The sequence below is a fragment of the Sebastes umbrosus genome, chromosome 8 (genome assembly GCF_015220745.1).
Source record: "Sebastes umbrosus isolate fSebUmb1 chromosome 8, fSebUmb1.pri, whole genome shotgun sequence".
Lineage (NCBI taxonomy): Eukaryota > Metazoa > Chordata > Actinopteri > Perciformes > Sebastidae > Sebastes > Sebastes umbrosus.
Window position 1 is genome coordinate 6,590,128 of NC_051276.1, and position 24,479 is coordinate 6,614,606.

Sequence of the window (24,479 nt, forward strand, 5' to 3'; positions counted from 1 at the left end):
TTGAGTTTCTGGAGTGGAGGGGTCACAATGAAGTCAGAGGTTCTTATATACGTACAGTATATACAAGTAATATAAATGTTATGTTCTTCATTTATATAAACTAGTGCAATGCCTGTTGAAAACATGCCTGTTGAGAACAGACTGAATGCTTCGCCTGCGGTGTTGCCGCTTGCAGTTTTCTCAAACTGCTCATACAAACAACTTCCTACTCGACACTGCGCCTCCTTGGGTCCTCAGCAATACACCTGCCGTGACATAGTTGCGTCACACACCCAAGACACGGCTACTCACAGTTATAAACACCGATGAAATACAGCTGGTTCTTGGGGAAAACTCACCCAGGTCGCAATTACTCACAGTCAGAATTGGTGAAATATACTTGACTTGGAGCTGCCTGTGCTCGGAGCCCGTGGCCGTTCGGAGGGGGCCACGCTGCTGCTCGCAGCGTTGTAGAGAACCGCTCATCGCACGTTGACTCCAGGGAAGTGAAGAAGAGTTCAGTTGTAACGTTAGTATATCAAGCATCCAGCAGCAAAAGTAAATTGCAGCCACAGTCTGCCCTGAAGCCCCACTCCTCCTCCTGCTGCTGCAAAGAGCACTGGTCGCTTTTTTATTCAAAGGTTATCAATATGGAACGTGTCGTATGTCCATATTGCACAGACCAACAGAGATACCTTGCTTTTTAGTTAGATTAATATCATCTAGCAAAGAATAAGTGATTAGATTGGTTATCATGCTTTCCATGAAATCCAAAAATAATAAATAATAAATAAATGTTAGACAAAAACATCAAACTGCCATTTTCAATGTCAAGAATGAACTCAATAAATAATGTTTTGTTTCTATCTTTGCTACAAAGAGTCTTTTACTGCATTGTCTTTGATAGATGATCAGTTCTAGTGTCTTTTTAGGGAAATAAAGAGTAAATAAAATCTGTTAAATTATTATCTTTTCCGAGAATGCAGAAGAGTTGGGGGACTTTTTTCAGCTTTGAGTAGCTGAGTGTCTGCAGTAGGGCAGCTTATGGCAGAATCCAGAGCAAAAATGTCTTTAAATCACTCGCTACTGCTTGTAAAGCCTAAATGCTGTGAGCACACTGTAATAAGTGAAGGCGACTCAGATAAGCATTTAAAGATCCCATATTATAAAAAAAGTGATAGTTTCATATTTTGTTATTATAAAGCAGGCTTAAGTCCTATATAAATACTGTGGAAGTATCGAAACACTCAATCCACAGGGAAATACACACAGCCCGTATTCAGAAACTGCATTTGAAACAAGCTGTCAGGATTTCTGCCCATTTGTGATGTCACAAATATATAATATTTAGACCCTTTACACAGTTTTAAACGTAAACATGGACCCAAGCTGTTGCCTAGCAACGCAATTCTGTTGCAATTCCGTCAAAATGCACTAAAACAGAGCGTTTCAAACAGAGGGTGACTACAGGCATATTCAGGCCGACAGTATGAGGAAAATAAAGTTGTTTTTTTGAACATTACAGCATGTAAACATGTTCTAGTAGAAACACAAAATACAAGTATGAACCTGAAAATGAGCACGATATGGGACCTTTAAACAATTTGTTTCAACTCTGAGCTTCTCCCATCTGGTTTTTGGTGGCTGGACTGGTCAGAGGACACAGTTTAGTGCTCTTTTAGTGGACGAAAATGAAACTGTAAAAATTAGAGGAACAAAAATAGGATTTTGAAATGTGAGGGGGACATGTTTTGCCCCCATCCCCAATGGAAATTACACCCTTGCACCTACACACACAAATACACACTGAGACACATTCATTCTTCCTCCTCCGTCATTAACCTGTCTGATCCTCCTCAACCTGTTTTCACTCAGAGGTCTCAGATAAAAACAGTTTTCATCTCAGTACAACCCTGCAGGGTATGGTTGATTCTCAAAAAAGAGTTCATGATACTAACTTGTTGAAGCTAAAACATTTCATCGACCTCTGCAGAATTAATTAATTGGGTGCATGGCAGCAGTGATGGAGGTACAAAATCCTCACTGATAACTGAGGAAGATAAATGGCCGTTTGAACTAAATTATATCAAGCCGACTTCGCCTCTCCATCATTGGATCAAAGCAACTCTCGCTGGTGTCAGCTATAATCAAGTCATCGCTTCCTTTGCATTTGGCTCTTACAGACTTATCACACGTGAAAGGACCATTCAGTGGTTAGAGAAGCTCTGTGTGTTTGTCTTCATCAAACAGGAGGAAGAAGTATTCTCTGAGCTTCACCCCATCCATCAGCGCTACCGTGCTGTGGTCCTCTTCGCACACTTGTCACAATATTTAGATGATCATGAATTATGTGAGAGGTGGTAAAAGCTGCTTTGCACTTGTTGTAAATGAGCTTGTCTCTGAGGAGTAAACATAACTGAATCTCGCTCTGTGTGTGTGTGTGTCTGCGTGTCTGATCGAATGTTTCAGACGGAGCTATTTGTTCTCTCAGGCTTAGCAGATGCGTGCCGTGCAAGTAATACAGGGTTCATGATGAAGAAAAACACTTTGCAACATGCATGATTACCGCTCATTCAACCGGTGTGAACTGCTGTAATCGTGTGATCTATCGACGAATGTGCAGCATGTGCAGGAGCCATGTGTTGAACCCAGAGGGAACGCATGCTGATGAGCCGGTATATACGTCTGCAAGATGTTTCAGACTGTCAGCTGTTTGTGTTGTTGAGGAGCTTCCAGGTGTCAACCTGCAAGCTGAATCTGTTCACATGCAGACTTGGTTAAACATGTTCTAACATTCATTATTGAAAACATGAACAACAGTTCAACCTTATGTTAATATTTTGATCTCTGAGATGACATCATGCGGCAGAAGCAACCATAATATTGCATGAAAGTAAAACCGTGTGGATTTTAGATTACTGTTCACATCAATTGTAATTTTCAGACTCAATGTGAATGAACAGGTCATTACGATCAGATATTCTGTTCATTGTTTCCCAGGCTGGGATGCTGATTTTCTGGAGAAACCCCCGAAGGCGAAGTTAATTTGTTTTTCCGGCCTTCATTTAGATGACAAAGTAACGTGTTTGAATGAGTGTTTGGAAGTTCTTGCAGTTAATTACTTTGTTGTTTGTATGAGTCTCAGCAGTCTGTTGTCGTGATGAGATCAACTTAAACCTTTCCTCCTTTTGAGGTTGGTGTGACGCACTCTAGCTGGATTGAATCCTTCTAAAAGCCTCTATCTGAGCTTTCAGAGACCAGAAGACACCTGGCCTTTGACTCTGTCTCTGTCGAAGGTGTTTTCTGCACTTAGATGTTGTTGAAGTAGAATGTCTGTAAAAGCAATGGAAACACTAAAGGCCTTTGCACACCGAGTCTGTACTTCTCGTCCGATGTTGTTGCATGTTTAAAAATAAATACAACGTCACGTTGTGTCAATCACGTTTACACCAACTCTGAAACTTTCTTCCCTCATTAAAGTTTTTCAGAACAGGTTCAATTTTCTGCGTTTTCTCGCATCGTCAAAAGGCAAAAGAGGGTTGTTTGACCACTCAGAGCCACCATCCATCAAATGGCATCTGATAGACTGATTCACGTCTCCCAGCACAAAGCACTTTACGAAAAAGAAATAAAAGAATACAGAGATGCTGAATTTAAAGGTAGATTGTGGCAGGTAATTGCAGAACAGCCTGGAATCGAGGATGGTCGCCAAAGAAAGGATGTACGGAAGATTAGACAGCTAAACGATATCTAAACGATAGCTAAACGATATCTTGCTAATGGCATTCATTCATTAGCCCCGTTTGGGACTAACGCTATTCATTGCACCCTGTAATTAGATCAGTTTTGTCTGGTATTGCGAATTTTTGCAACAAAGAGAATAATAAAACATATCTGACTCGGTGTGCAAGATTTCTGTGCGTAACATTTTTATTGGATGATGAATTTAAAAAAACACATACGAAAAAATACGGACTTGGTGTGCAAGGACCTTTAAACCCTGTTCAGACCTGGTATTAACATACGTCCTCAGTGATCCGATCACAAGTGGACAACTTTAAGTACAGGTGTGAACGCACTCAAGACGCATTGAAGGCGCATGAGATCCGATCGCTCAGACCGCATTCAGAGGTCGTCTGGGACACATATGGCCAAATTCTTTTAGTAGTGAGAACGCAAATGTGTCCTGGGCCACATTAAGGACCCTCTACTCTACTGACATCCCGCTGGGATCCGCGGGATCACTGCGCTCCTGATGTGAATAGACAGGCAGACGCGAGTGCTTGTCTGCCTCGCAGAATGGAAACGGCCTCTGTGCTCTACTGTATTCTGTCAGTACAACTGTATTTTATTCAAATATATCTTATCTATAGGCTACATATCTACAGACTATCAGACTAGGCATGGAAAGTGCATTATTATCATACTGTCGGAGATGTGTCGTGTTTTTGTTCCAGTGCCTTTGCACGGAGCTGACATCCGCTCGCTCGCCCGCTCACATCCCCGGCTCTCTAGCTCTGTACCCCACCGTTGTCTGGCAAAAGCAGCGGTGTTGGCGGCGTGGAGGTCCCCGGGGACCGCAGATACAATAACCTTATGATAAAATTTACCCGAATACACGAATATGTAGGATATTACTACTGACATTTCTGTAATATTACGCCACAACGTCTGCTGTATTAGCCGTGTGTTTACTACGTGTTTATTTGCATACAGAGCGGGGAAGTGAGATCCGATCACAAGTGGTCACTGAAGACGCATGTGGAGACGCATTCTAATGCCAGGTGTGAAGACGTACTTAAAGCTGTCCACTTGTGATCGGATCACTCAGGATGCATGTGTTAATACCGGGTCTGAACAAGGCCTAAGAGTCTACTGCCATGCTAGCGGCTCTTCGTACTTAAGCATAGTGGTGCTAAATGCTAAAATCACATGCTAACTTCACTCTGAGCCAAAAGCGTCAACCTGCTGGTGTTGCTACAGAAGAAGTCAGGGGAAAGACCACGGGATACATCCTCTGGGGACCATGAATGTCTGTAGAAATTTTGATGACAATCCATTCCATAATTATTGAGATATTTCAGTCTGAACAAAGTGGTCCATAGAGGCATCCATAGAGCCTTGCTGCCAGCATGGCTAAACCTACTGGCTGAAAAATATCAAGAACAGGACTTGTTGATGTCTTGTAGTTCTGATTCTGTAGTCATTATATTTCTTAAAAACACACCCAAAAGCATTCTGTTGTGTCAATGATGGGTATGATGGTGGTAAAATGGGCACAGCTGAACATCATTTGCAGATCCAAATTACCCATAAACACAGCCAGAATAGCCGGAGGATAGGCCTCAAAAAGAGAGATGGAAGAAGTATTTTGTATTTCTGAAATAAGCCTCATCCATATGGGCATTTGAAAGCCATCACACTCAAAACTACAACCCATGTTCTTTACCATACGTCCTATCAATCCTAAGATCTGCTCCATCTGTGATAATTCACATACAGTAAGGCAGTCAAGCATGATATGAAGCGCTTGCTTTTATTTTTAGAACCAAACAGATCACAATAATTCACATGATTCTGTAAAGTCCATGACATACAGAGTAAAGACATCACCAACTTTCCGAAGGCAAAAGTAAACATTTCTGTTCCCCTCAGCATGATTTTTTCCTGTTTTGACAGAACAGGCCTCGTGTTTTCTGTGTACAATGTAAAGACGTATACTCTTGGGTGCTGCAGGTTTGATTCCAGCCCACAGACTTTGTTTCATGTCTCCCTCTGCCCATCTTCCCTGTCACTCTCCCCCATGCTGTCTATTAAAGCGGAGATGTCTCAAAATAATCTGTCTCTCTTGCCACATAACATCAGCTCAGTATATCCGCTGCATGTAAATCCATGCAGTCTCCTTTTTATTTGAAGGCTGTGATTCGTGTGTAGAAGAGCTGTTGTTGTTTTTAAATACAAAAAATGTCAACACGGAGGAGTCAAATAGGAGTCACAGCCTTATGTTTTATTCATATACGGCCGTGTTTTCACTTATATCGCCGTTATTTTCAGAGAACATTATATAGAGCCGTCCATGCCAATCAGTCCTTAGTCCTTCGCCATCTGCTGGTTTGGTGATCGGAGGATGGTCACATGTTCCCCAGGGAGCAGGGGCCCTCTATCTGGGCTCCAGGGCTGCCTGCGAGGCGCCCTAACCAGACAGAGCCACCAGACAGCCTCCTCAGGCTGCAGCGTGACCCACAACACACACTCCGTGGGCCAATCAGGCACCATCATCTACAAGAGTAACCTTGTGCGGTGGTTGTGATTTTTAGTGTTTGCTCATTATACTGAACTTTGCTTTTAATATTCAGAAACCTTTTAAAAGTAATTTCATGAAATGAATGGTAGCATGATTTTAATCACTCTTGTCCTCTGCAAATTGTTCAATTTAATTTGGTATTTGATCCTATTACATTTCCCAAAACTTATTTCAGGTCTCACACAGATTTGTGTTTCATTTATCAGGATATTTTGATTAGCGCCCGTGCGAGGGTTGTAAAACGAGATATATTTTTTTTTCAATATCTGAATAGCAGAGAGTATTAAAAACCTTCTCTTTCATAGGACAGTTGGAGGGATTTTATGAATTGGGTGTTCTTTTTTTTTTTTTTTTTACTTTAGCAATAAAACATGTTCCATTTCAGTAACCTCAATAATAAATCCAATAAAAATGAATTTAATGCAACATAAAGTCACATTATGCCACGATTACCTAGAAAGAGTGTCATGTTTGATAAATTGAGACACACTGTATGTAAATTCATTAATTCATTACGTGAGCAGAGATATATTGCCTGTACTGTAGAATATAAGATTACCAAAGGGTGACCAGCCGTCTTAGTGTGTGTGTGGAAATGTGTGTGTGTCTTTTCCATTAAGACATGTTCTCACAGTAATTCAGCTTTTCCCCCAGCATACATCTCTATCTAGTGTGTGTGTGTGTCTTCTTACTATCTCCACCAGCCAGGAAGACACTTAACATCTGGAGAGGGACCCAGGTACGTTGTGATAAAAGCCTCTGAGGGGGAGAGAGCTAGAGAGACACAGAACACAAGGTGTGTGTATTTGTGTGTGAGTGCAAATTGCAAAGTGAGGTTTTTTGTGTGTGTGTGTGTTCATGTGTGTGGGGGAGGGTGAGTTTGTACCGAGATACAGATATAGACACAGGAGGAGGGCAAACGGAGAGGAGGTGAAAAATAAAGGCGTCGTGCTATGAGTGCGGTGCTCGAACTGAACTGGTAACCCCCCCAGCGCCGTCAGCGCATTAAATGGATGAGGGCCAGCAGGCATATAAATGGGTGGACAAGATGAAAGGCACTGGATGGAGGGGTGAAATGAAAGACGACAAAATTAGAAGAAGAAGAGGAAGAAGAAGAAGAAGAAGAAGAAGGAGAGGAGAAGGTGAGCAGGAGACAGCCAAGAAACAGCTGGGGAAAATGGGAGGGATGAAGAGAGAGGAGATAACCCCTGGGGAGCCTCATCTCCCACATCAATTATGGAAGAAGTGTGTGTGTGTGGGAGAGAGAGAGAGAGAGAGAGAGAGAGAGAGAGAGAGAGAGAGAAGACAGAGCGAGAGAGAGAGAGAGAGAGAGAAAATACTCTTGCTAGGAAACATCTCAACGAATGGTCATCTCCAACCAACCGTCTTTATACAACAAAACACACTAATCAACCTCAGCCCAGCATCAAACTCATTCTTTGGAAAATACCTCAAAATTACAGTGTAGAGACCCAATCGATAATAAATTATAATAAAAATTTACTTTAAAAAGTACTCAGATTCTATAATACCAAAATGAGAAAAATACCCCATTCTGAGTAAAAGTCCTGCATTCAACATTTTATGTAAGTGTTATCGGCGTTAATAATGGTACTTGGTATGTACGGTAGAATGGCCCCATTCCGAGTTTTTATATATCATAATATTGGATTATTGTTACTGACAGCGGTGGAAGGTCAAGTACTGTATTTAGTACAATCTTGTGATATTTTACTTTATTCGATTATCTCCGTTTTATGCTACTTTATAATTACTACTACACTATATTTTAGAGCCAAATATTGTACTTTTTACTCCACTACATACAGTATATCCATATGTGACAGTAATATATTTGACTGCTGATTTCACATACACAACCTATATTGAGTTTATAAAATCTGATGTTTATATAGATTAAACAAGCCAACATTATATAAAATAGTTCAAATGTGCTCCACCTCAACCAGCAAACATTAAAATGCTGCTTACACTTTAATGCATTGGTGACAATAATATAAAATAATATAATACATCGTATACTGAAATACTTTTTTTTTACACTTTTAGTACATTTTGCTATTCATACTTATGTACTTTCACAGTGCTTAAGTAACATTTTGGATGCAGAACTTTAACTGTGCTTGTAATGAAGTGATTTAACAGTGTGGTATTGCTACTCTTGCATAAGTAAAGGATCTTAAAACCACCACTGATCATTGATGCTTTAAAGTAAAAACAGCTTTTAAATGTTGAACCTGGTTGAAGTGGATAGAAGTTAATTTACTGCATAACAATACATCATATTTGATATGCTCAATACATGTTTTTAAAATCTTAATCTGCAAAGTAATTAGTCACTACAGCTGTCAAATAAATATATTTGAGTAAAAAGTACAATATTTGTTGTATGAATTGTAGTGGAGAGAGTGTATAAGTATAAAGTAACAACATATAATACCCAAGTAAATAACAGACATTTTGGAATTGGAGAAAAATACAGTTTACTCCATTGATTTTATGTTGTAAAGAAGACTTTCTCAAATCCAAAATTGCCGAGCGGCTTGTCAAATGTCTGAGAAATAGAGACTTGTCATACAATGGTCAAAAAATAAAAATAAATGTAAAGTACAGGTCAAATATTGTGGGTTGAAATCCATTACATGGCATGATGCCAGATTATGGTTTTCAATTTGTGGCAGCTTTTTGCATAAATACCAGCCATTGATGTCATCACTCATGTGGCTCCACTTATGCAGCCCTGACCTGTCATTGGGAACGGGGCTGTTAGCACAGCAATGAACAAGCCTTAATGGTAGGCCCCATTCACAAGCAATGTTTAAAGCCAGCAATCACTGCCTGAAATAAAAAGCTTTTTAAACGTGTGTGTGGGATGGGGGAAGTGTGGGGTGAAATTGGACCGGGGTGTGTGCATGTGTGTATGTGTGTGTGTGTGTGTGTGTCCACATAACATGCCTCCCTGCTTGTGTTTCTTTGCGTTTCCATTCGTTGCACCTTTACTGATGAACTGTCAGCGCCCTCGCAGCTTCCACTCTCTGCAGAGGTCAATACGAAATGTCAAGTGTGACGGATGCTCCCTTCAATAGATGTACGACCCTTGACCCCTCGTGTAACAAGGCCAGACCCAAATAACATTAAAAGTCCATCCAGTGCGGGCGTAAATGCTTCTCATTATAGAACAATTGGTTTCTTGGTCCAATAATCGCAAATGGGAATTAGTACACGGATTTGGGCAATTCATCAAGTCTTCTCCTCTCATGCATATTGAGGAAGAATCAGATGGAGGCTATCACTCCATTCATATTCATGTGGTAAGATTGAGAAATACTGGGGAGATGGTCATTTGAATTTCAATAACACGTCGGCTGTTTTAAATTTGAGAATTAAAATTCCAGATGAAACCTCTATAACCTTTTTTGACAGTTCCGCCAGATCCCAGAGAATACATTTACAGCCGTTCACTGAAACCATCAGTGACCTGTCAAAAACACAGCCTGATCCCTCACCTCCTACCCGCTAACTTTAGAACCATTCATCAGTTTGAGGCTGATTAGTCTGTGCGTGTGTGTATGTGTGTGTGTGTGTGTGTGTGTGTGTGTGTGTGTGAGAGAGAGAGAGAGAGATAGATAGATAGAAAAAGAGAGAGAGAAGGGAGGGGGTGTTGGTCCAAACCTGGTGTACAGTATGAATTTCCATCTGGAGTGACAGGAAATCAATGTGGAAGTGCAGCAAATTGTGCTCCAAACCTGGATGCAGCTGAAGTATAATCACCTCACCACTGACCTTCAGGGCTTCGGAGAACACACAACCACAAACACACACACACCCACGTGCACATACAGTACTACATGCACAACAGCTGGCACATGTACTGTACACATGGGCAGGTACACACAGACACACACAAACACACAGATTATTGAGCTTCTCTTAGACACAGACACACAGACTAGACACATATTGTTGGTTTAAGTCTCCTCTGGGGGCCTTGCATTGACTTATAAAGTAATTCCCTGTAGACCTAACCGTTGCATAAATACACAATGCGAGTAGAGGAATGGAATAAAAAAAAAAACCTGGTCCATAACTGACAGATACTCCCCCATATTCCCTCCTTCTCACAAGATGATAGATTTATTACACAAAAGCCTATTTTTATTAATATATAATATCAACAAATCCCATCACTGCTTATGAAAAAAGGGCTCGCTCATGGCGATGAAACCAAGAAGCGTTTCAGCATCTTTCAGCATGTTTTATTTTACCACTCACTGCTCTCACAGCGTAATTTTCTGCTGCAGCAGGCAGTTGTTTTTAGCAAAAAAAGCTCTAAAACTCACCTATACACTACCTGCTCTGCACCAAATGGCAGACAGACACAGTTAGCGACTAGCTGGTGAACATAGTGGAGTGCTTAGCAGCTAAAGGGCCAGATGTTTTTTCTCAGGAGTTTGGGAGAGCTAAAAAGAAAACAGAGCTAAAAGAGAGTGAATATTGAACTTGCATTCATCAGGTGGCCAGAAACATGACTCCAAATGAATGATTATGTTGCTCTGTAGCTGCTGGATGTGTAAATAAGCAACTAATGTTTAACAAGTTTGCCGTTTCAACTTAAAACGGGACAGTTTGTCGGTGTTGTGTCGTGGCAGCTTTATTTTGCTGCCCCCAAATGGTCAAAAATATGGGTTAATATGGGTTTAAAGGTGCTAAATTTGATATCCAGAGCATTAATATAGCAGCAAAACAACTATTTGCTATGTAAAGATATAATGGAGTAATGTTTGAGCAGAGAATGAAGTCACTCTCCCTCTGTGTGTGTTATAATCCAAGCTTCTCCTTGCTTTGTTGACATAGCCGGGCCGGCCGTGCATGCTTTTAGTGCATGTTGAGAACCGTTAAGAGGCAATAGAAACGCTCCCAATCCCGTATTTAGCACATTTAAATTAAAGGTGTGGTTTTGATGTGTGGGATTATACATTATACTTGCATCTTAGCAACTTAGTGATCATTGAAAATACCTACTGTTCCCATATTTATACCATTGTTTATGTTTATTTTCTTATTTCTGCTCAACTTTGTATCATAGTATTTCTAATTATAAGCACCTGAAGGCAGCATATATTAAGTCATAGTGATATTAACTCATTTGGTCAAATCTGTGACACTTGAGTGAGATGTGGTGAATTTATTACCTGCCACACACATTCTATTGAGTCAGCCGGGCAGTCTGATGTGGGATCAAACATTATTGCACATTGTTTTGAAATAATTTTCTCCAGCTGCTTCTAGACTCACTGATGTTGCACAGGTCGCCCGACAAGGCCGACACAATTTTAGCTCACACTGAATGCAGCTGCAGTGAAAACAAATGGAGGACACCAGTTTTGTCCCTAATTAGACAAACTGTCCCCAATCAGCTGGTTTAAATTCCAAATTTTGTCCCCAAACGTTTGAAAATTCAGAAACACACACACACACACACACACACACACACAGACACACACACAGTAGAAACTCATTCCCCCAGAGGACTGACTGATCTCTACAGAGAAGAAATGGCCAGACCAGCTGAGACCCCACTGATTATAGTCCAGAGAGGCAGCAGGGGACAATCGTGTGTGTGTGTGTGTGTGTGTGTGTGTGTGTGTGTGTGTATGTATGCATAGAGGTTACAGATATCCGGCAGCTGTGTCCCATAGCCCTGAGCTTTAAGTGACAGGTTGGTGGCCGAGCTGATAGGCAGGAGGAGGAGAGAGATGGAGGGATTTGATAGCAGGATGCCGGGGCGTGGAGAACAGAAGAGCCGAGATGTGAGATGATGCAACATTGGTGGGGGAAGGTGAGGAGAGAGGAAGAAACAATGGATATAGATACTGTTGGAGGGTGAAGGGCAAGAAACAGGAACATTGAAGGACAGATACAGGCTGTGAATATGTCTGCTCTCTCAGTACATGAATGTTGATATGGTACTGAATATATCTAGACGCATAACGTACACTGTAGTGTATTTTAGAGGTTGAACAGTTTGGGTTATAGAGCCAACACTAAGCGTTTTAGTCTAAAACCTTAGATAGTTCATATATTGTGCAAGTCTTTTAAAAAAACTACAGTATACAGTGTCTGATATGAAAAAGAATCATGTTATAATGCATAAAGTATGCAAAGAAAACACGTTATTTGTAGGCTTTACAGATGTTTTACAGTGTATATAACTTAAATCAAGACATAATTAGACATTGCATTTGAGATTTTACCGCATGAAAATGAATGAACAGCAGCTAATATTCAGTAGAATAAAAAACTGGCAATATAAGCTTTATTTATTAGCGTACAGTATATGTTGTTTTACGTGCATTTACAGGTTAATTTACGGGTTGATTAGGGTACAAATACGGGTTAAATCAGGATAATGCTGTTTCTGCTTGTTGTCTAGGAATGCATTTGTGTGTGAGTGTGTGTGTGTGTTGGCTCAGCCGCACCCAGGCCGACCAGATGGCCTGTTCTTTACCTTCTCCTCGTCACACATCATGTGATTATGGCTCCAGGTAATCCGTGCAATTATTATCAACACAAGAGTTGTGTGGTCTGAATTAAATATAGAGACGCAGCATCATGGCAACAACAGCAGGGTGTGTGCGCCCCACCAAGGACCACACAGCGTCATTCAGCATGGGCAAGGATAAAGGTGAACCTGCATGAGTGTGTGATGGAAAATAGAGATTTTTATTTTTATTTTTAGAACCTCCCTCATTATGTGTTAAAATCTCAAAGTGGAATACATTTGAACTGCTCTCACAATCCAGGTGTTCACAGAGGCAGATGAGTGGGAACTGTTTCAGTGCTACAATCAAACCGGAAGAAGTATCAAACCCAGTTAAATCAGTTTTACATTCAAAGTTTACAATTCATTAAGTATTGTTTCATACTCTTTTTTCTTTTCTTAAAAAAATGATTTTGAGCTATTGAAGTTGTTAAAGGAATAGTTTGGGTGTTTTGAAGTGGGGTTGTATGAGGTACTTATCCATAGTAGGTGTATTACTTATAGTAGGTGACGGTTGGCACGCCCCCAGCATCGAGCAACAGACATGAGCACCGACACCGGAGAAAAGCAATACAGTGCTTTGGACGGGGATAGCAGAAAAACGTATTTTAGCCACGTAAAAGAAAGGCTCACCTAGAAAAACTGCTGTGTTTAAGTGTACGCTATATTTAGAATATTTTCTGACAGTGAACTGAACTGAAAATGAAACTTATCTATACAGATTTTGTCATCTGAGCCCGCTGGCTTTGAGAGAGCAAAGATAAGTTTTACTTTCAGTTCAGAAGGAAAGAGCTGTCTGACGGGAGGATAAAAGTGGTGAAAATATTGTAAATATAACGTACACTTAAACAGATATCAGTTTTTTTAGGTGAGCCTTTCTTTTAGATGGCTCAAATACGTTTTTCTGCCATCCTTGTATTGCTTTGCTCCGGTGTCGGTGCTCCTGTCTGTTTCTCAATGCTGCGGACACGCTGACCATCGTCTACTGTAAGTAATACACATACCAGGGATAACTACCTCTTACTTCAAAACACCAAAACTAACTGAAATTTTCACACATAAATCTTTAAAAAAATATATATATATAATGTTGACCTCTTGAGAGGAGGTCTACAGCCAAAACAATCGGGCAGCAGCGTGAAACTTTTGGGGATTATTTCAAATCAGTGTTTTTTCATTCAGTATTTCATATCCAGATGGTCCAGTCCTCCTCTGGCTCAGTGTTTGGCTTCTCTCTCTGCAGAGGGCTGATGGCTCTGAGGGAGGCAGCAGCAATTAGTCGACCTCTCCACAAAGCCTCAGCTGCGAAAGGTAAATTAATTGGACGGACATTATGACAAGCAATCAATTTGTTCAGACTGAGGGCATCTTCAAACTGTGTTCAGCCATTTCTCTGTTTTTGTGCAATGGGAGCATCGGCTCTAATTGAATATTAGCCAATTTTACACGAGAACACTTGACTTTTAGTGACTCCAGATAAAAGATTACACAGTGAACCCAACAAAGAGTGTGCAGCTGTTTACTTCAAAGTAGGACACATTCATCTTCTTCTCCACAGCTATTTTTATGCTTTGTTAGACAACATATGGTGGCGAATGAGAGCACACACGGGAAACAGGGGAAGAAATGAATCATTAACCACATTTGAACCCATGACCTTTAATGTTACTGGCGCACATCAACCTGCCAACGGGACGTCCCAGTGGTGTTTTCCTTCAACTCAAATCTGCATGATTTACCTTCTCTGTAACTTAATAAAGGGAATTAGTTTTGACACGTGTGTTTTGTTTTGCAGCGTCAGGATTCAGTGATGTGCAGTTATTGCACAGACATGCTGTGTGTGTCATGAGGATGTATAGCAAGGACAGTGTGTGTGTGTGTGGGTGTGTGTGCGTGTGTGTGTGTGTGAGGCGACCTTGACCAATCACCAGGCTGTAAGTCACAGCTGTGAGCTGATGGATTGTACACAGCTCTTCATCCCAGCTGATATGAGAGCAGATGACACTGAGCCAGCTCAGACACGGTGACACCACATACACACACACACACACACACACACACACACACACACACACACGCACACACACGCACACACACAACCAATCAGCAACAACTGTAAGATGCCAAAATTGCATGATAGTGACGGTGCTACTTTAATGCTTCTGTAGCTGTATAACTAACTATGATAACAAATAACGTACATTATCATGGGAAATGTGCTATTCATATAGTATACATAAAAGTTTCCTTTCAAAAACAGAACAATATATTAGAGAATATCAAGTTCAGACTCAAAGAAAACTGAGCTGAATGTCCACTAAAGACCCTGAATACTAAGTGTTCAAAAGTTCTGTTGTATATCACTTCAATTGTCTGTGATGCTACAGAGGCAACACTAACAGTCAAGAGGGCCCAGCAGTGCTGTTATGTGTATGAACAACGTGTATAACATGTTAACAAATTCAAACATCTAACTCATGATAGGAAACTTCCTGTTGAATCAAACTTCTAGAACAAAGTTGAAGACTATGAAAAAGAGTAGTTTGTGGACAATATATGAAAACACCCAAAGTAAATACCGGGACATCCTACATTAGCAAGTACAGTAACAGGCGGTTCTCATCCACCGTTCGTATCTAGGAAGTGAACCAGGAAGCATAAAAAGGGAAAAACGCAGCGTAGCGAGGAGGTCGGAGTAACTATGTGGGTCAAAAAGCAACAGACTTTCGCACAGGAGACCGGTGTTTGTACGTCGTGTGAAACCAGAAGTCAATGTTGATTTATTTGTCATGTAACTTCCGTACTTAAGTTACGCCACTTCTGGTTATTTTAACCCAAATCACGATATTTTCCTAAACCTAATTGAGTAGTTTGTTGCCTAGACCTAACCAAATTGGTCTTTTCCTAAACCCTAGCTAAGTAGAATTATTTTAAAAAAATTGGAGTGGAAATTGACACGTGTCATATGTTGCTGGACATTCGTAGGAAAACGCATGAAAAATGAGGAGTAACTTGTCGTATGATATCATACGAACCGTTGAATGAGGATATGTTGGTAGTACATGTGGCATAATCAGTCATGTGTAGGTTATAAAACAGAACCATTTCTTGGGTGTAATGCAAGTGAAGAGAGTTTGTCATGTTTCATATGTGTTTATAAGAAGAAAGTGTTCAATGTGGTTATAATTTAGGGTACAGTGTTATTTATTGCCAGTGTTATTATTAGGGTGTTGTGCCAGTAGATCGCCAGTAGGTGTCAGTGTCGCTACAGAAGTCGTGTATGTGAAGTGAGCGTCACAGGGAAGTCTCGCGTGAATACGTGAGATAACGAGAATCTCTGCGTACAAGATAGAAACAGAATACACTGTGTAGCGATGTCAACCTAAAGCATTATTTTACATTTTGCAGGTAAGCTGGTGATGTTAGTTAGCAATTCTGTATTAGGGCAATGTTTACACTGTACTTCGGTGACACTGTGTTCAGTTCAGTGAATGTTTAGCGTGTGTTAGTGTCTGTTTTGCTGCTTCAATTTAGCCAGTTAACTAGCAGCTAATACGAGGGCTACAACCGCCGTGGTTACTATAGTAACAGTAGTAGTAGCGCGGGGCGCTGGGAGCTTTGACAATGAGCCCTCGTGTGAGGGAGCCCTCCCATTGCTCATATTAGCCTTTTGCTATGACTATTGTTTATGTTGTTGTTTACTGTTTATTAAGAAATATAAGAAATATTGTGTTATGCTGCTAAGCTAAGTTTATCTGAACAGGAAGTATTTCGATATAATACCCTCTAAAGAGTTTAGAGATGGTGTAATCTCTGATTTTGGTGCATTTCTGGCATTTTGTTATTGTTATTGTGAATAAGTGAGATAATGAGAATCTCTGTGTACAAGATAGAAGCAGAATACACTGTGTAGCGATTGTCAACCTAAAGCATTATTTTACATTTTGCAGAACATCTTAAATAAATGTGTAGCAGCAGACTGAGCCTGTGGGACATCATTCTGTGCACCGCTACATACACATGTTCTGAACAGTGGTCTAAAAGGAACTGACGTTGTTTGTATGATGTTAAGAGCTGTGGGTGTTGATGTGCTATCGTACAAACAGTTTAGTCCTGTGGCATCCCTAGGTTATTTTATTTTATTACACGGCTGTGATGAATACTCGATTCTGATTGGTCAATCACGGCATTCTGCGGTCTGTTATTTCTTTATAGCAGACCGTTGCTATGTATAGCAGACTGTATCTAGGGGCGCAGTTCGGATGTCGGACTCTGGCGGCTAATTTTTGTGTCAAAATATTGATTTCTTCAGTAAGTAGCCGTGTAATAAGCAGGATAATGTACAGCTAGCGGGTCATTGTTGTGAAAGAATCCCCTTGAGGGTGATGAGAGACCATCAGCATTGCCCTGTCGGGGATTCTTTCACAACAATGACCGGCTCGCTGTACATTATCCCCTACTTATTAAGTATATAGCATGAACCAATGCCACATACCACAACATTTGCAGCCTAAGATAGTTTGCGATGCCTGTCCCTATTGCGCCTTTAAAATACACACAGATCAGCACTATGACACAATAAAATTACAGCAAACTTGCAGTTTTAAATGAATGCAACTGAGCGATCAGCTGACCCCTTAGCTGGTACACCTATACCTGAAACAGGGAAACACACTGACTAAATACACAAGGAACTAATTAACTAATGAAGCTCCAGTATTGTGGAAAACAGATGGGGGGAAAAGACATAGGGAGGAAGTAAAACAAAACATGACACTAGGGGTAAGTAACTTTCAAAATAAAACAGGAAACAGACTAAACAAAAATCCAAGACCATGATACTATAATATCCATTCTTTAGCCCATAATAAATGGGTTGATAATTGTGGTTCATGTGTCCCATTTAGTCACCATCTAATCCTTTTATCCGAAACACTTAGGGCTGCATATTTTCAGGAAAGGTGTGATAAAAATAAAGTCATTATTAATGTTTATCATATAATGGGAAGCTCAGTAGTTTGTTGTTAAATGGGTCTCTCTGTAACCTCTCTGTACCCTCCTCTACACCTGCTATCAACTGCTTAGCCAGCTTCTTCTCACATTTCTTAGTGCTGCAGTACTTCTGCAGGATTTTCTAAAAACTATTCCTCTGGGGAGCAGAGAGACTGCTTTCAGTGGCCACATCTGTGCCTCAGTAAGATATCCTTCTTTTTTTCATATCAAAACTGCAGTTTAGGCCGACAGCCACCACTACACAAACCGAATGCACGGCTGATGGCACAGAGAGGCTGTAATGTGTGAAGATATGGGAGGTGGCTCATGTGGCAGAGTGCTTACACAGGCCTGTGGTTCGAGAAAACCGTTGATTGACACGGACTACAACTGTCCCACATACACATATACTTAGAAAGGATATGAAGATATGAGTGTGACATCTTTTAAGGCATCCATAATTCTAAACATTGAGAAAATCATCTTGTATTCTAACATTTTTCATATGCACAATAAATCTGAGCAGTGAAATTCTCTTTGTATGTACAGTACTTGCTGATAATCTGCATCATGTTATTTTGCACTTTTATAACTGTCCCTGTATACCTACCATATCTCTGTCCATTACCTGCGATAATATCCCATCTATCTATTTCAGTTCACTCGCCTTTTGCAGATGCTCACCTCTAGATTCTTGGAGCAAAATAACATCCGGCGACCTCCCCGTACATTAAAGTAAGTGCAGTCTTGTGGGCGTGTTTCAGCGCAACCTCGGTCCTCAGTCCGAGGCTGACTCTGCTCGACTGTGTCAGAGCCAAAGATGTTACACAAGCATCTGTTCTTCCCACGTACTCTTTTTCTTGCTCCTGTTGCCATTTTAATACAGAAAGCCGGTGAACTGCTTGTCTCTTCCATTAGCTCTAATTCCATTCAAATGTGTGCAGCTGAGGACACATTTGCACTAATGCGAACTAAAAAAGAATTCAACCTTCTGGGTCCATTCTTCCACAAAAGTAATTATAATACCATTGCACCCATTCTGACATTGTAGCTGTTGCTACATTACAAGCAAACCAGATGATATGCAAAGTGTTTAAAAATCCACCTCCACCTGCCAGTGCTGTAGAGATTTAGATCGACTTTCTACAGTATCTATCCGTCTCAGTGTCAAGGCTGTCCTTTTCGAGTTTGCGTCGCGGATAGGAAAGTGAAAGGTTCGGTGAGATATAGAGACGGAGAGAAATGATTATCACACCAAGCCTTTCACTTGCTCCATCTGATGCAGACTGACTGAATCTGGAAAACCAGACAAACTCCTCAGACAACAGTTGTCAGGTGTCAGGAGGTCAGACAGTTTTCTCTTCAAGCTTGTAAGCCGTCTGAAATGATACATGTATAGAGATTGTTGGACACTCAAGATCTTCACTAAACCAACATGATGAAATAGTTAAAGCTAGGAAACTACTATCTATTAACTGGGTGATCTGACCCACTCAGCTATAGTGTCAGGGGTACGTTAGATGTCCTGGTTGCTGAAAGAGAAGTGCGATCACACTCACCAGGCAACATGTCTCTCCTTACTGTTGTGTCCGACAAGCCCAAACAATCCCCCATGACGACAGCTATCAGCAGCCGTCAGGCGCAGTGAAGGTGCTGGTTGAATGACCGGCATGTGAGATGGATGGATGAATGGATGGATGATGACTATCTTTAATGGGACGTTGACATGTTTTCATTTTCAAATGTGGGTTCATTTTTCATTATCACAAGTGGAATTCATTCCAGCATATACTGTATGCGTCTGACTCTATAACTTTCTATTATTGGCACTTTTTTTGGAAACTCAATGGTCATTCTTCGGCTAAAAACAGAAAGAAAAAAGTGTTTTCGACACACTAGCGGCATGGCACTAGTGATGGAAATGCCGGGCTGTCCGTCCAAAACTGTGGTCCATAAATATCTCGACTATTTCAAGTGGCCCAAATTGTTATACAGACATTCATGGTCCAGACAGGACAATAATGAGTTTGGTGGTCCCATTTTTCCTTTAGTGCCTCTGGAGGCACTTGTCATTTGTGGTTTCTAGCAAAATGTTTCTACAAGGATGAATTGCCATGAAACTTGATTCAATTCATGTTTCCACGGGATGAATTGTAATAACGATGGTCATCTATATAACTTGCATATGTAATGCAATTATCCGGTTTTAATTTATATAATACTTTAGTTTTTCATTAAATACTTGCAAAACTAACATTCTCATCAGCCTCAGCTGCACTTTGTATTTAGTTAGCATTTTTTTACATGCTAAATTAGGATGGTGAACCAAGAACCCAGGAAGAGCGTCAGACTTTGAAGCAAATTTTCATAGTGGCCAAACGGTGGAATTACAACTCCCGCATCCATCATGTGATGCCATTTGGCCCAAAAGGACTTTTTTTCCCCATAGACTTACTTTGAGAAAGAGATGTCTGTAAATCAGCAGATTATTTTTTTTGAGGTGAATCAACTTCCCAGTATGAACACTTGAATAACCCTTATTTAAATCATTAGGTTCTAAAAGTTGTAAAATGCACTGATGGCTGACTCCAAAGTAATTTCCCTTCCTCCGTTCATGTGAATGAGATCCAGACCGCGGGCTGGGACGCAGAGTTAAAGGAAACGCTACTGTGCCTGCTTTATGGACCCAATGATTGCGGAAGATCGCCGGAAGATCCGGGTAATTTTATACTCGGAAGTCAAACATTATTTGCTTCATGCGCCACTGAGCAACTTTCATAGGAATGAATGGGTCCCCGCCTCCAACGCTGTATCCAGTTCTCTCTATACATCCAAGTGGTGAGCATTATTCTGTACCTGCTAAACATCAGCATGTTAGCATTGTCATTGTGAGCATGTTAGCATGCTGATATTTGCATTCAGCTCAAAGCTCCACTCTGTCTCACAGAGTCGCTAGCGTGGCTGTAGACTCTTTCCTGTTTCTGACACTTAAAGTCTCGAGTTAGGTTCATATTTACAATCATTTTCACAGTATATGAACTTTTGTTGGGAGAATTTATTTGTCCATTTAAAATGTATGTCCTTAAATGGTCATAAGAGAATATAATGAATGTTTTGCAGAAGCCAGCCAAATATTATGAACAGACCTAAGATCTTTTACTTCCATCCTTCATCCATTCGTGAACGTCTCCTCCCCTGAATAAACCGGCACTTAGGGAGAGGAGTAAAAAGTAAACATTCATGAATCTCCATGAATCTCTATCGCTGACGACATGCTCATTAATTTGCCATGCTTCCGTGTTAATCTGGGGGCTTTTTGAGGCAACAGCGAGGGCAACAGCAGGGCAAGGGCTGTACTAGATAAATATACAATGAAAGATTATATAAAATAAAGAGAAATGACTAGACTAAATTAGACCCAGACGAAGCATAAAAGAGCAGCTCTGTTGTTAAGTGAAGAAAGATGTTAAAGTACATTTATGCAGGGCGGAGAAGCAAAAACAAGATGTCAAAGTCTATTCCCTCGTTCGGAGTGGATGGATGAATCCCTGTCGGCGAATTAACAACTATGTGGCAGCTTTCACACATGCATGTTTTCACTCCTGTCCCCTGTCACAGTGGCCTGAGAGGGTCCGAGGGAGGTGAGACTTTCAACACACTACTCTTTTGACCTCTTCCTCCTCCTCCTCCTCTCACATTTCTAATGACTGCAGGGACACTGAAGCAAGTTCTGGGTCAAGGACCATACCGTAAGTCTTACTAATATAATGTCTTCATGTGGGTGGATACCACACATCTATACATCAATGCAGTTGTGAGTATTCAACATATCCTCATATGTTCATGTGACATCTTACAAAAAGTCAATCCTCATTTTTCATGCGTTTTCCTACAAATGTCCAGCAACACGTGTAAATTTCCGCTCGTTACATGCATACAGTCTTTTCAAAATAAACTTTTCTTCACAGGAAACAAAACTACTTTGTTTAGTTACGTGACAAATAAATTAACAAATAAATCAACGTTGACTTCTGGTTTCACACAGAAACATCCACCCCGACCTCCTCCCTACACAGCGTTTGTCGCTCTTTATACTTCCTGGTTCACGATTACGTGGATTACATGTTAATTGATTTCATGGGATATATATACGAATTGCAGTGCATTACATTTTGTAGGTATAGCTACAAACGAGTCATGAGAACAGCCTGGAGTAATATGTATGCTTGAAATATTTCTTATATAAAAATTGTCTGTTGTTTTGGTTTGAAAGAGTGAACAGACTTTTTTTCTGGTGGCTATTTGAATTAGGTTTATGAAACAGTGATTGGAAAAAAAATCTTGCTGTGAAACAAAAACAGACTTTGGAAAAAAAAATTGAAATAAAAGCTGCTGGACTGAAATAAGAGTGACCTTCAGTAAACTCTCATTGTGGAAAGAAACAGAATGAAATAAAGATAAGTTTTAAATATTTATTGGATTTTAATGTTTTATTTACTTATTTAAAATTTAACATTTTGGGTCTCAGAGAATACCCAAACTCAATAATGTATTCAGATTACTCTCGGCCACTGTTAACCGTACAGTAAACCACCTCTTCTTAAAAGACCAGTGTGTAACATTTTGGGGGGGATCTATTGGCAGAAATGGAATATAATATTAATAAGTGTTTTCTTTAGTGTATAGTCACCTGAAGATAAGAATTGTGTTTTCGTTACCTTAGAATGAGCCGTTTATATCTACATGCGAACGGGTTCTCTTCACAGAGCCAGCCGCCGTGTTTCTACAGAAGCCCAGAATGGACAAACCAAACACTGGCTTTAGATAGGGCCATTTTTTGTTTTCACGTTTTCGTGTCAGCCACCGTAGTTCTCCTACATGCTTTGCACACGAGAGAAGTTCAGTTGGTTGCAATCTGCAACCTCACCGCTAGATGCTGCCAGATGCATACAGCACCTTTTAAGGCAAACGTGTTTATAGCTGTTCTGATGAACCACATTTGAAGACGAGAAGTTCGAACTGATGCATGAAGTGGGTGTGAATGTCCGATTGTCGGTTTTTCGGCAAAGTTACAGAAATTGTTGGACGCAGACTCCCCAATTCCGACATCAGAGAAGTGTGATTCAGATACTATTCGACCATCTGACACTTAAGTTGAAGCATACTGACACCTTTAGATCCCTTTGCCATATTCAAGGTTAAACATATACAGTATGAGAAAGAAAGAGATTTCTTAATAGTAACTGAGGACTTCAGAAAATATATCCTAGGTTTGTACACACGCTCAAATCTTCTTTTGTGCTACAAAACTCTTGAAACATCTTTCTGATTTCAAAACGACTGTTTTTATAGTAAAAAAATCGGTTGTGTATTCACTTTAATTCAAGAAGCACACAGCAACAGAGAACATTCTAGCTGCTGCGGTTTATAGCTTTGGGAGGGAGTTGTTTATACCCAAACGCGCTGATTAGTCTGTCCTGTGCAAAATTAACAACATATGCACAATCATAAATCAGATGACATTTCCCATTTATATCTTTGTCACCCCAGTTGTGACTCTGTGGCTCCTCACAGGATGACACCATTAATGGGAGCTGCACCCCCATAAATTCTGACTTTTTGGTTCTCCGTAAATTATCACCACATTTTTCCTGCTACTCGCAGCACCTACGCTTTTGGAGGAAGGCAACATCACACTAAAGCCTTTTTGCAAAATACAACTCACACTATTTGTTCCACACTATATATATAGAGTATACCCAATATGGTGTTCGGATCGGGCCAATCGTAGCTCTGAACTGTGACTATGAAAATAGCAGGCATGTTTACAGAAAAAATGCCCTGAAACGAAGGTAATTGGATGTAGCTGTGTTGCGGCTGACAGCATTGAGAAACCAGGTCACAGATTATTGTGGTGTAAAGTTGATTGGCATCTCCTCTCAACTTTTGGATGGGTGTTTTCTCCTGGCCACTGAAACTGACTTTCTCCACACAAACACAGTTTCACAGGATTATCCTTGCACTCCTGGCAATATCAGACAGTTATAGCCGTGTGTGTGTGCATGAATGCATGTGAGTTTGACTTTTCTCTCTTGGTGATGTGTCTTTTTTTGGGTTATCTCTCCTTCTCGTATAGCCATTATGTTCTTAGACTTCTTGAATATGTGTGTGTGTGCATGTCCAAATGTGCACGCGACCAGCAGATGATGAGCAAACTTCCATCCCAAGTCCCTGAGCTCACCCTCAAACATCACCCATGGGCTTTGTTTTGATCCCCTCGCCAGTCATTCTCCTCAGCCACCTCTTAAGCCGCGTGCATACACTGTACTGCATGTGTGTGTGCGCGGGGGGCCACAGGGATGCATGCACATCGCCCCCTTAAGCCTTTTGTGCTCCAAATTTACACCGTCTTGCCCTTATTCCCACCGCCAATTTCTCCCCTGCTCGTTCGTCTATGTATGCAGCGCAGGGCTTATAACGGCAGAACAAGGCTTGGCTCTTTTTCCTGCTCACTCTGCCATCAGAAGTCTCAGAGGTATTCTCCTCTTGCTGCTTCTTCACAGCCCAAGGCTTTTTTTCAAAGTATGAGAGCTGGTTGCTCTCGCCCTCGTTCCTGTGAATCCTCGCTGAGAATCTTCTGCT

General features: G+C 40.7%; 1 long non-coding RNA gene across 1 annotated transcript in view; it reads left to right on the forward strand.

The window, feature by feature from the left end:
- Positions 1-15,929: 15,929 nt before the first annotated feature.
- LOC119492539 overlaps positions 15,930-24,479 on the forward strand; it is a 66,594-nt gene continuing 58,044 nt past the window's right edge. The window contains exons 1-2 of the long non-coding RNA XR_005207802.1: positions 15,930-16,253; positions 21,456-21,586. This is a non-coding gene — a long non-coding RNA (uncharacterized LOC119492539). The remainder of the gene's footprint in view (positions 16,254-21,455; positions 21,587-24,479) is intronic.